We start from the raw sequence: 14252 nt of genomic DNA, 5'->3' as shown, positions 1-14252 counted from the left end.
TTTCTTGTTTCTTGTCATAATCTTTTGAAAGTTTGAAAATAGTCCTACATTATGAAGATCTACAGCATGATATATAAAAGTTTTCATGAAAGCATGCGCATGCGCGCGTGCCGCAATGTGATTGGCTGAAACTTTAAATGGCTATATCTTCTTTGTTTTTTGACGAAATGCTTTGAAATTTAAAACATAGTCATGCATTAGGATATCCTGCAATATGATATACAAAAAGAAAATCAAGAAATCACGCGCATGCACGTGTGCTGCAATCTGATTGGCTGAAACTTTAAATGGCCATATCTCCTTTGATTTTTGACGAAATGCTTTGAAATTTAAAACATAGTTATGCATTAGGATATTCTACAACATGATTTAGAAAAAAATTCTTGAAATCACGTGGATGCACGTGTGCTGCAATCTGATTGGCCAAAACTTGAAATGGCTATAATTCCCTTGGTTTTCAACCAAACAGGATGGGATTTAGAGTGATAGATATAAGGGCCTCCTACAAGAAGGTATGGTCATTATGCACGTGCACGCACGTCATTTGGAACGAGTGAAATTGAAAATACACTTGAATGAGTGATTTTTAATACTTTTGGATAAATGCTTTCATAAAAAGTATATTTTAATATATAGAAAGTGTAGACAAGATTATATGATCATTAAGCACGTGCATTCACATGGGCACGCGTGCAATGTTAAAATTTGAATATAATTGGTATCCTTTTGGGAAAACGTTGTTAAAGTCAAAAATGCACAGATATTGTCTTATTTACATGTAACAAGGCTTACAGGGAATATGGCACCAAAAGGGAGTTGGGGAGCGTTTGGGGAACATCTGTAACGGTTCCCGTTACAATTAGCACTAGTTTACATTAACTTTAGTGTTTATGCTAAATTTGGGGGAAATCTACTGTTCAGGTATTTTCAAGGGTCCGTCTCAAAATACAGAATTATACATGTATTATATAATAGTAAAGTGCCAATTTTTAGCACTTTATAGCAAATTATACAAATACTTTTTGCTCAAACTATAAAATACGATTAGTAATACTATATTGTACATTATATGTAAGAAACACAAAATTCTTCCGTCTTGTTTCCAGAGGAGCATCTTAAAATGCCAAAAATCAGCTAATTTCCCTGTTCCTATAGAGTACTACCAAATATGACGGACACAAAGGATTTTTAAAAAAATATATTATAACATTGTAAAAATAATGGAGAGATTCTCAAATTTATGTTTTAAATCTATAGAGCGTATGTTTATTACATTTTCTTTAATACGATTTTTATTACCCCTTTCTTTAAGAGCTTCAGTTTATCATAACATAACTATCAACCTACCTATCAGTTGCAATATCGGTTTAAAATCAGTAAATATACAAAATCGTAATTACATTTTTAAACCTGTAATTTCTTAATTTTATTAAATTTTCTTAATAAAGTGAAAAAATTGCTTTAAAACAATAAATACGCTTCATTTTATTATGATGCGCCAAATATTGCCCAGTGAAAACCCAAATTTAATTGAGAAATAAAGGGTTTTGATATGGAATAACCTGTTTCCCCTACCATGAAACAATCTAGTCCTTTGCTTTATTAAGTGGCTGTGGGCAGAAACAGTACACTGTGCAGAGTGGTGACCAGGGTTTCAAATTGTCCAAAAGTTCTTCTGAATTTTCACGTACTATAGTATCTACATTTAATTTACACCTATGGAATATTTTTCAGACAACACTCCTGAAGTTCTACTATTAATACATGTATTGTTATAATAGTGTGGAGTAAATATCAATGATTTCAAATTTATATGTAATAATAATGATTAAAAATTTATAATTACAAATATATTTTATAATGCCAACTTTAATATCCCATGCCATTCGTTCCTTTAAAGGCAATATCTGTTTCAATATTATGGTTAAATGGATTTTTTTTCACATTGCTTATAATAATATACATTTAATCGAACAAGGTAATGATAATGGACTCTTTATTCATTATTATTAATTGAACTGACGTAACAAACTTTTATAGACAATGAAAGAAGGATATGGAGATAACGAACAGTATTCAATATCAAAAGCCTATAAAACAATACAAAATAGGAGCAGACCAAACACGGACCTCTGAAACATCAGAGGTGGGATCAAGTGCCATGGAAGAGTGAGCATCCCCTGCCGACCGGTTACACCCGCCGTGTGCTCCTTGTCATGATCGGGAAATAACGGCGTCAATTCAGTGTATATATAATGGACTAACAATTGGTATGAAAAACGTCAGTCAGCATTTGTCTCAATGATAAATTGTATTGGCTGACAAGGTCATTGTATCGACCATAGAATTTACGAAATGATGACTTGAAACGAGACTGTTGATATTCTTGTTTCATCAACTTGCTTGTCAATTGTTTACCTCGTTTAAGAAATTGTTCATACGTAGAGCATGCTCTTGCGTAGCGAATCAACTGAGATATATACACTCCGTATGCAGGTGATGAAGGTATATTGCTGCATAGGTAAGCTAGGAAGATGACGATAGAAAAGATAAAGTCATCACGTTTATCATAAAGCTTGATTGTTAGATTACCATTAACGTCTTTTTCAAGTAAAATATCCAAGTATGAAACAGAAGCGTCAGACTCTGTGGTATTTTTTATATCAAGCTAACCAGGATATACCGTATCGACGTAGCAATGGAAATGACCATTGTTAATTGACCATACGTCGTCGATATATCTAAATGTCGAGTTGAAGGCCACAGCAAGTGTTTTCCTCTTTTTACGCATAAGATTTTGCACAAATTCTGCTTCAAATAAATATAAAAATAGGTCTGCTAATTACGTAGTGCAATTGGTACCCATGGGAATTCCAATAGATTGTTAGAATACCTGGTCTCCAAAAACCACATAGATATTGTCAATCAGAAACTCAAGCATCTCTTTGATATCAACTTCAGAGTACTTGTGTGTGCAATCAGAATGTGTTTTAACAAAATAATTTTGCAAATGACCATTGACCAGGTAAGTAAATTTAGGAGTTCCATATTTATTGAAAAAGCAGATGTCAATGATAGCAATAAACCTGTACTTTAATTCATCACGTGGAATGGCTTTGTATAAAGTTGAAAAGTCGTACGTTTTTAAACTTGATTTTGGTAAATTCTTATGATTTTAAATTGTTCAAAAGTTCTTTGAAGTTTTTGAGTATCCACATCTGATTCACATCACTTCTTGAATATATTGTTGCACAATACTCTTGAAGATTTCTTTCACTACTGTCAATATCTTAGTGAGGAGTAAAGAAAGAGGCTTGGTTGAACATTTACTGGAACCCGCAGTGTATCTTTGTAAGGATGTTTATGAAGATTTGGAATCCAATATATATATAGGGTAGTTTCAAGGTAAATGCAAAAATTCATTCAAACAATTTTTATTGAAAAAGTTTTTTACTACGGCCTTCAATTCAACCTTAGGTTATAAATATTTCAGTGCCACCCATTCGGAAAAAATGTAAAGTTATTGCCACAAAAGTATGATGTTTTCTCGATTTATGTTTATCTAATAATTATATTGCCATCTCAAATTTTTACTAACGGTGTGTTCCTAGCATACTATTTTACTACTTCCAGAACAAAATATTCCTAAAGCCAATGTTCATAGCTCTCCTTAGCCTGAAATAAAATATATGGAGATAACGAGTAGTATTCAAACTCAAAAGTCCTCTGAACAATACAAAATTGGAGCAGAGCAAACACGGGCCTCCACAAAAAATCAGAGGTTGGATCAAGTGCCATGGAGGAGTAAGCATCCCCTGCTGAACGGTCACCCCAGCAGTGTGCTCTTTGTAATAATCGGGAAATAACGGGAAATATAAACGAGTATATAAATAATGGACTAACAATTAGTAAGAAAAAGTCAGTCAGCATTTGACTCAATGATAAATTGTATTTGCTGACATTGTCATTGTGTCGACCATAGAATTTACGAAAAGATAACGAGACTGCCGATATTCTTATTTCATCAACTTGTTTGTCTATAATATCGTTTATGAAATTGTTCATACATAGAACATTGTGATGCTCTTGCGTATGGAATCAACCGAGAGATCAACACCGTATGCAGGTGTTGAAGGTATATTGCTGCATATTGAATGAAGTTGCATTGACAACTGAACAGTTAAAGTCATCACGTTTATCGTAAAGCTTGGTTGTAAGATTGCCCTTACAAGCAAAATATCTAAATATGTGTCAGACTCATCCGTGGTATCTTTTATTTCAATTCATCTATATTTTATATGCATAGATTTATTTATTTCTCAACAGAACATGACATGTAAAGGATAGCCTTTTTAATAAAATGCTTTAATTGAATCATGAATGAAAGAACACATTTAGACAGGGCATTGCTAGTATATAAAGAAGTCTGATTATGTTATGTTTCCCTTCATAGGAGCATAATAAAAAATAAATTTAAAAAGAGAGTTATCTCTCTTTTTGCCCGTCTTATGTGGTCCGCTGCTTGGTGTAGCAAACGTCATAACTCCATTTAAGTCATTTTATTGTTTCTTCATTTTTTTTTATCTAAATCCATTGCAGACACAGATAAATCAACATGTTTGGTAAAATTTTAACATTCAATGAAAATACAGCAATGACGTAACTTGTTATATACATTCACTGAAATTTTCTTTATGAAATACATTTGAATTTCTGGTACTCAATTACAAACTAAACGGCGCTGAAGGAACAGCAGGAACTACTAGTATTCACTTCCAATACATTATGAACACAAAAATGTAAAAAGTATTTTAGCTTAACTGAAATAAAACGACAGTCTTATAAAATGTGAAAAAAGAGAACATTCTCTAATGCTATATCGATGATGTATCAAATGTTTGAAATAGTTAAAGATTTGAATATAATCTTTACATTCACTGAATATTGTCTCCTTTATTTCTTGTGAAAACTATCGCCGTTTATAAGTCAATAAACAACACTGTTATGATTTCTTGAGAAGTGACTGTTCCATAATGAAACGTACAATCACATACAAATCAGATATACAATATTTCATCTGATAAATCTTACTTTAAACAATTATTTATTCAGATGTAAATATAAAAAATAAAATATATTTTTGTTTGTTAGTACTAGAATCAACTTTGTAATAGCTGCAATGTTAATTTGTTGTACTAAAAACCAAAAGGAAAGCATTTTAATTGTTTATTTTTCCATATATTGCAACCTTTGATTACCATAAAAACAAGATATTTATTTTCAAATTATATATTTTTAATATGTTTATTATTTTAAACAAACAAGGTATTTTATCTATAATGTATTAAAGTTTTAGAATTCAAAGATTTTAAACAACATGTAGATAACAATTGACATTGTTCTTAAGAACTTAGAATGAATAAATTGATAAAGTCATAAAAAAGCAAAACATTATAAATACAGGACATAAATTTGGACCCTTGAAAATTTCAAATGTTGGATCAAGTGCTTAGTACGAGTGAGTATACTCTATTGACCAGTTACCTTCACTGAATTTTATATCGATCACGTAGTTGCAACTTTCCATAGTCAAATTAAGTACAGAAACAAAAGGTTAACAGTGGGTATGAAACAGTTCAACCAAAATACGACCCAGTACTAGTGATATGGTTACTAGTATATTTGCTCATATATACACTTGAAAACAATAAAGACCATTGTATTTTCGAAATACTGACTTTTAACCATGTTGCTGAAATCCCAGTAACATCAGCTAATTCATGAGTAGCCTTGAGGCAACGCATTTTGAAAAAATTACGCACTTTGAAAAATATTTTCAAAGTGCGTTAAATTTGGGACAAAATCAACCCACTTTGAAAAATTTTTCAAAGTGCGTAATTTTTCAAAGTGCGTTGTAACAAGCCTGCCTCAATTCAAAAATTAATCGTACTAAGAGCATATCATTGTGAGACAATCCGGGAAAAGATATTCCGGTACAAGTCTTGTTTTAGTCATGTTCCGCTAGGTGGCGTTATTTTAGCACAGAGACTATAAATAAAGGTGAAGCGGCAAATTAATTAAATTGCGAAGTTGATGCTGAAGGAGTAAGACAAGCGGACCATTTGTTACGAGAGGTAATTTTAGTTAATGATAAAAAATAAATATTTAAAGCTTTCAGACGTGACTGAACAAGTCTTTCCTGGCTTTAGATATTGTTTGTCATTAAAAGCGACAGTGGGAGCCAGCAAGAGCTGTACTACAGGAGCCAGCAAGAGCCGAACTGTATGAACTGCGCTGTAAGAGCCAGTATCAAAGAAAAGAGACTGTAGGAGCCGCAAGAGCCGAGCTGTAAGAGCCGATCTCTTATGAGCCAGCATCACTGATTTTGTGTATATAATTGATTAAAGACAAGTAGTCTACCATTTATTTGTATATATTGCTTAATCATATATTTGTATATATTGAACCTGCCAGGTCCTCAGAAAGTTAACTGAGGGGATTCAGCCGCCTCTGTTATTTGTTATCATATTATTAGGTTTCACGCTACATGTTTTTGGTGGCAGCGGTGGGATTCTACCTGGTAGGAATCCTCCTTGTGATATCGTTATTAATTTGTTTTCTTTGTAAAAAAAAAAAAAGAATAACTATCAGTCATGAATATTGATGAGGTCAATGCTACAATTCGGGAGCTAGAGAGCCAGATTGCCTCATTTGAGCTAGAGCTTTCACAAAGGAGCCACTCAACACCTGTGAGAACGGAAAATAAAAATAGTCACGTTACAGACTCAGGGTTTGCAACCTCACATACTGTGGATGATGTTGATTTAGGGGAACAAACTGGAGCCAAAAGAAAATCTGTGAGATTCGAGGATCGTGTGGGCACTGCAAAGGAATCAAAGAAAGATGAATTTGACCTTAGTCCTTACTTAATAAAGAATGAGAGGCAGACGCCCAGACGAATTCTAGAAGAGCCAGTGTCCAATGTAACTTTTAGGAGAAAATCAAGAGCCTCGTCTCCCAATACAGGAGTCCAGTATGCTTCCAGTACACGTGAGCAGAGCCCAATTCAACAATCTAGGAGCCGTCAACATTCTCAGCACATAAAACCAGCAACGTACGATGGTTCCACGTCATGGCTTAACTATAAATCACATTTCGAAGCATGTGCAAAGTTGGGTAATTGGGACGAAACAGAGAAGGGATTATACTTGTCTGTTTCTCTGAGAGGCAGTGCTCAAGGAGTTCTTGGGAATTTGTTTGATGGTAAAGAAATGAGCTACCAAGAGCTGATATCTGCATTGAGTGACAGATTTGCTCCACCAGACCAAGTAGATTTATATAGAGCTCAACTGAGAGAGCGGAGACAAAGAGTTTCGGAATCGTTACCAGAACTTGGCCAACAAATCAGGCGCCTTGTAAACTTGGCATATCCTACAGTACCTGCAGATGTAAAGGAAACTCTAGCTAAAGATCATTTTATTGATGCATTAGCCATATCTGATATTCGGCTGAGGATCAAACAAGCCAGACCAAAGAATTTAAATGAGGCTGTAAGAAATGCAATCGAACTAGAGGCTTTTCTGAAGACTGAACAAAGATTAGGAGGCGTGAATTCATCTTTGAGAGCTGTTGGTCAGGAAACATCAAGGGATGAGTTGGCAGTAGAATTAAAAGATGTTAACAGTACCATATTGAATCTTCAAAAGTCGATGTCGTCCATCGTTGAGGAGCTGAAAGAGCTTAAACAAAAACATGGTGATCTACAAAAAGACAAATGGACAAAGAAACCCGAATGGAAGAAAACCCTACTTGTTTTAATTGTGGCAAGAGAGGGCATCTCAAAAAAGAATGTCGCTCAAAACAAAATCCTCAGAATAGTACTAACGCATTTCATCCAGCGCAGAGAGGAACAAAACAACCAAAAGTGCCAGTCAAAACAGGGTCCTCTGAAAAAGTAGGGATTACTGGGGATGCTGGTATTTTTGTTAATGCATTTATTGATGGTTTTGATGTAAACATGCTGGTTGACACAGGAGCTACGTTGTCTCTCTTTTGGCTAAACATGTATACGATAGACTTCTCGAAAGCAACAGTTCATTTGAGACTTTAGAGAAAGTCAGCCAGCCAGTACTATCGGCAAAGAATGATCCTCTTACGATATATGGGAAACTGAATGTTCCAGTCCAAATAAGTAATATTTTGTACAGCACCGAAGTTGTTGTTACAGAATTGACTGTTGATGCCATTTTGGGATTAGACTTTTTGATCGGAAACAAATGTGTTGTCGACTTAACAACGCAGACTTAGAAGTCAATGGGAGACCATCACCTTTGAATAAAGCGGGCCATATTGGATGTTACCGTGTTTCTGTGGCAGAAACCATTTATATACCACCTAGGTCTGAAATAGTCACAAGGTGTAACGTGTGTATACCTGACAAGGAGCCATTACCAAAAGGTTTGGGGATACTAGAAGGCGATGCAGACTTTTTAAAATCTGAAAGGGGGATAATTGGCAAGGTACTTGTCACGAACCAAAATTCGGTTCCTTGTCGACTGATGAATCCTAGTCCGGATGTACAAGTTATTAGTAATGGAACTGTTGTTGCAAATTTGACACCAGTTGATGGCATAGTAGAGGAATCTCATAAAGCGCCAACTAAGCAGCTGAAAGAGTTACCCAAAGCTCTCAGAGAATTGCTCGATAGATCAAGCAAGGGACTGAATTCGCAACAGACCGAAAAACTAAGGTCATTACTCTTGCGGAATATGAATTTGTTTTCCAAAGATGACAGGGATTTTGGAAGGACAGATATTGTAAAACACGCCATTAATACAGGATCAAGGGTACCAATACGGCAAGCTCTTAGAAGAACTCCCATACATTGGAAGGACAGTATAGACAAACATATTGAAGAGATGCTAAAGTCTGATGTCATAGAAAAATCAACAAGTCCATGGGCTGCAGGAGTAGTTCTTGTCAGAAAGAAAGATGGGAGCCTACGATTTTGCGTAGATTATAGAAAATTGAACGACGCTACCATCAAGGACGCCTATCCTCTTCCGAGGATAGATGAGTCCTTGGATCATCTTTCAGGATCCTGTTGGTTTTCAACCCTTGATCTCTCATCGGGATATTGGCAGGTTGAAGTAGATCCCGTCGATAGACCAAGGACAGCGTTTATTACAAAGAAGGGTTTATAGCAGTTCAAGGTAATGCCGTTCGGACTGTGCAATGCCCCGGCGACCTTCGAACGGCTCATGGAGACAGTCCTGTGTGGTCTCCAAATGGGACATATGTCTTATATATCTTGATGATATTATAGTGTTCAGCAAAACCTTTGACGAAATGACAGAGAGGTTGCAGAGGGTCTTTGACAGATTACATTCAGCTGGACTCAAGTTAAAAGCCAAGAAATGTACTCTTTTCGGAGAGCAAGTTGAATACCTAGGGCATATTATTTCCAAGGCCGGAGTGGCAACAGATCCTAAAAAGGTAGAAACTATCAAACACTGGGCAGAACCGACAACTGTTAAGGAAGTAAGATCATTCATTGGGTTATGCAGCTACTATCGGCGGTTTGTGAAAGATTTTGGAAAGATTGCTAAACCTTTGCACAAGCTTACAAACAAGGATGCCAAATTTAAGTGGATTGAGGAATGCCAGTGTGCATTTGATCAATTGAAAAGTTTCTTAGTTAATGCACCTATACTAGCTTTCCCTGACTTCAGTAAACCTTTCATTCTCGACACAGATGCGAGCGACATGGCCATAGGAGCTGTTTTATCACAAAGCCAGAACGGGTCAGAGAGAGTCATAGGGTATGCTAGTCGAACACTCAGCAAGGCAGAGCGAAAATACTGTGTCACCAAGAAAGAGCTATTAGCTGTCGTCTCTTTTGTAAAATATTTTAGACACTATCTGTATGGGCGGAAATTTGTGGTTCGTACTGACCATGGCTCGCTACGTTGGCTCCTCAATTTCAAACAACCAGAAGGCCAACTAGCGCGTTGGATTGAAATTTTGGGCATGTATGAGATGACTGTCGAACATCGCCCAGGAGCTCAACATAAGAATGCTGATGCACTCAGTCGACGTCCCTGTGGGAAATGCAAATATGATCCAGACTGGGAGGCTCATCTTAAGGTTAGAATAGAAACGGAGCCTAATAAAGTCCTTGGTATCTGCAGTGGAAACAAAGATGGTGCAACTAATGACAATGAAGATCTGCAGAATAAGGACAAGGAAATCGGCCTAGTGAAACATTGGCTCATGAGCAACGACAAACCAACTCAAACTGATCTAAGTTATAGCGGAGTCATGTCAAAGTCTCTTTGGGCACAAAGAAATATGCTGGAGATAAAAGGAGACTTGCTGTATAGGAAATGGACAGATGACAAAGGAACCACCTTGCAGGCGATCATTCCATTTCAGGACAGACGCAAAGTTCTAGAATACTGTCATAATCACAAAACGGCAGGACACTTAGGAGTGAGGAAGACACTAAGTAAAGTTAGACAACGATTTTATTGGCCTGGTTTGCAAAGAGACGTGAGACATTATGTGAAAGGATGTGAAATATGCACCAGATCTAAAGGTCCTACAAAAACGAAGAGAGCTCCAATGAAAACATTGGGAGCTGGTATGCCAATGGAAAGGATTGGTATTGATATCGTGGGAGAATTGCCTCGAACGGAGGAAGGCAACAGATACATAGTTATAATCTGTGACTATTTCACAAAGTGGGTCGAAGCATTTGCAATACCAAATATGGAAACGATCACTATTGCCAAACTGTTGGTTGAGCAGGTGATATCACGATTTGGAGTGCCAGGCTCTGTGCATTCAGACCAAGGGAAGCAGTTTGAAGGGAAAATTTTCACTGAAATGTGTAAAATATTGAATATAAAGAAAACACGTACGAGTCCTTATCACCCAGAATGTGATGGACTTGTTGAAAGGTTTAATAAAACCTTGCTCACGATGTTGAGAACTCTTGTGGATGAGAATCAGTCAAACTGGGATGATCTGTTACCTTATGTCCTAATGGCTTACAGATCAGTGGAAAATGAGACCACTGGGTATAGCCCCAATTATTTAATGTTGGGAAGAGAGGTTGGTACACCTCTGGATATTCTTTTTGAAATGCCATCTACTTTAAAGGAAATTCCTGTTCAGAAGTGGGTTTGGGAGCTCAAAGAGAAAATGGAGTTAGCACATTCTTTCGTGAGAAACAATTCAATAGGCTCCATGCTCAGACAAAAGAGTCTACATGACAAAAAAGTTAAGTTGGCAGACATTTGAAAAAGGAGATGAGGTTTACGTGTATTTTCCACGATACGCTGTTGGGAAATCTCCTAAACTTACACAATTTTGGCGAGGTCCATTCATAGTACAGGAAAGATTTTCAGATGTCACATATAAAGTTAAATGTGGTGCAAACGGAAAATCTCAGGTCATACATGTCAATCGTATGAGGCCAAAGAATACCCAAGTGTTGAGGGGAGAACGAGTAACTACTTTTGATACTCAAGAGATATGTAATGATGATATTCCAGAGGAGGAAACTTTGACACTAGAGAGCAATAGTAGCATTGAACCCGAAAATCGCAGAGAGAGACGAAAACCAAGATATCTCTCCGATTACGTTGTTGATATATAACTCAGTATTTGCTAGAAAGAATTGTTGTGTATATTTTAGTCTGTTACTCTAATATCTTTTGACGTACATATTATATCCTTATGCTATGGCACCATTCAAAAAAAATATATAATATTTCTGTTTCATTTTAGACAATGCCTCAAACTAAACTTACGCCTCGAAAAGAAGCAAAATGCCCAATGTGTCCATTTAAGACCTATGATATGACAGAGATGACCAAGCACATCACGGAATGTGGCTTGAAACATCTTGAGAGAAAATTTTCTTGTGATAGGGAAGATTGCAGCTTTTCCACTAATAAGATGGGAAATCTTACCAGACACAAGAAGAGGCACATTTAGCTGGAAGTCCAGAATAAAGATGATCAACAGATCACATCTTCACGATACAAGAATCAAGAAAGTGACAAAGAAACATCAAGTAAGGTGACTTCAGTAGATAAGAATAGTACCTCACAGGACACTGATGGAGGAAAGTCTGATGAAGAGTGGATAGCAGCAGATCCAGGGGATTTACGGAGCATATTAGGCGATGTTTCCGAGACAGATAACGAGAAGGAAGAGGAGCCAAGTACAAAAAACGATAATGAGGATGCAAACATTGGGAGAATCTTTCGAAAACCTACCACCCCCATGCCTATATTTGCTCCTAAGCGCAAGGATCCTCTTGTTGCATCTTCTGGACTCCCAGCACGTCCTTCCATAAGAATACCCCAAGTTACTGAGGCTGGAACCCAGACAGAAAGGAAGGTTCGTAGAGTAGAGTGGACCATTGCCAAGTGGAAGGAGGGTGAAAAAGAGATGGAGAACATCGTTATGGTTGAAGAAGATTGAAGTTGAGAGACACAAGACTCTGTGCAAGAAGAGCTGATGTTGCTTTGTTAAATTACTGTAGTTTATGCTCATTTTTTTTTTTGTTGGATGTATATACATGATTAATGATTTCTTGTAACGATCAATAAAGCAGCTAGCTAAATTGTTTTATAATATTTAAAAATGAAAAAAAAGCAAAAAACAAACAAAAACAAACATGCGAGGTCGCATGGATTTTGAGGCGTGGGTAATGAGACAATCCGGGAAAAGATATTCCGGTACAAGTCTTGTTTTAGTCATGTTCCGCTAGGTGGCGTTATTTTAGCACAGAGACTATAAATAAAGGTGAAGCGGCAAATTAATTAAATTGCGAAGTTGATGCTGAAGGAGTAAGACAAGCGGACCATTTGTTACGAGAGGTAATTTTAGTTAATGATAAAAAATAAATATTTAAAGCTTTCAGACGTGACTGAACAAGTCTTTCCTGGCTTTAGATATTGTTTGTCATTAAAAGCGACAGTGGGAGCCAGCAAGAGCTGTACTACAGGAGCCAGCAAGAGCCGAACTGTATGAACTGCGCTGTAAGAGCCAGTATCAAAGAAAAGAGACTGTAGGAGCCGCAAGAGCCGATCTCTTATGAGCCAGCATCACTGATTTTGTGTATATAATTGATTAAAGACAAGTAGTCTAACATTTATTTATATATATTGCTTAATCATATATTTGTATATATTGAACCTGCCAGGTCCTCAGAAAGTTAACTGAGGGGATTCAGCCGCCTCTGTTATTTGTTATCATATTATTAGGTTTCACGCTACAATTGTAGCGGATACATTGAGAAATATTAACACAACAAGTATATGTTAGCGAAATATTACTAATTAAAATAAATGTTGCCGGTTGAAAACCTGTAGTCATCTTCTTTGTCATGCAGTTGGGTTGTTAGTTGTCCGTTGCCGTCTGCAGATATAAAACATCCAAATATGGAAGCTCAAACAAACATCAAAGCTCTCTAGTATATCGAGTCGACATATATAAATAGAAATGTACATTTCAAAACGTCGTAAGTACACTGGAATATGAATTAATGTTGAAATAAATATCACAAAAATGTGTTTTCTTCTCATGTAAATGTTTTTGGAAAATTTTGCGAAATGCGAATTTAAAAACAGGTGAACAATTATACCCTTATAAATAAATATAATTACAATAATTATATATTACCAGTATAGATACTTTTCCGATAACACATGTAAAATATAGTAATACATCTTTACATTTATTGGATGAAATATGTGGTGATAACGAACAGTATTCAAGCTCAAAAGTCATCTAAACAATACAAAATTGGAGCAGAGCAAACGCGGACCTTCAAATAATCAGAGGTGGGATCAGGTGCCATGGAGGAGTAAGCATCCCCTGCTGACGGGTCACACCTGCCTTGTACTCCTTGTCATGATTGGGAAATAACGGGAAAATTCGTCGTCAATTCAGTGTATAAATAATAGACTAACAATGAGCATGAAAAACGTCAGTCAGCATTTGACTCAATGATAAATTATATTTGCTAACAAGGACATTGTATCGACCATAGAACTTACGAAATGATGACTTTAAACGAGACTGTTGATGATCTTGTTTTATCTACTTGTTTGTCAATAATTTACCTCGTTTTAGAAATTGATCATACGTAGAGCATGCTCTAACGTATCGAATAATAGTGAGATGGCAGCGAAAAATTACTGAGTCAATAAGGAAATATGGCGATGTGCAAGATA

The sequence above is a fragment of the Saccostrea cucullata genome, unplaced genomic scaffold (genome assembly GCF_032062105.1).
Source record: "Saccostrea cucullata isolate Sc308-1 unplaced genomic scaffold, CSIRO_AGI_Scuc_v1 ctg990, whole genome shotgun sequence".
NCBI lineage: Eukaryota > Metazoa > Mollusca > Bivalvia > Ostreida > Ostreidae > Saccostrea > Saccostrea cuccullata.
The sequence above is the reverse complement of the archived record's forward strand: the minus strand, read 5'-3'. Positions refer to the sequence as shown.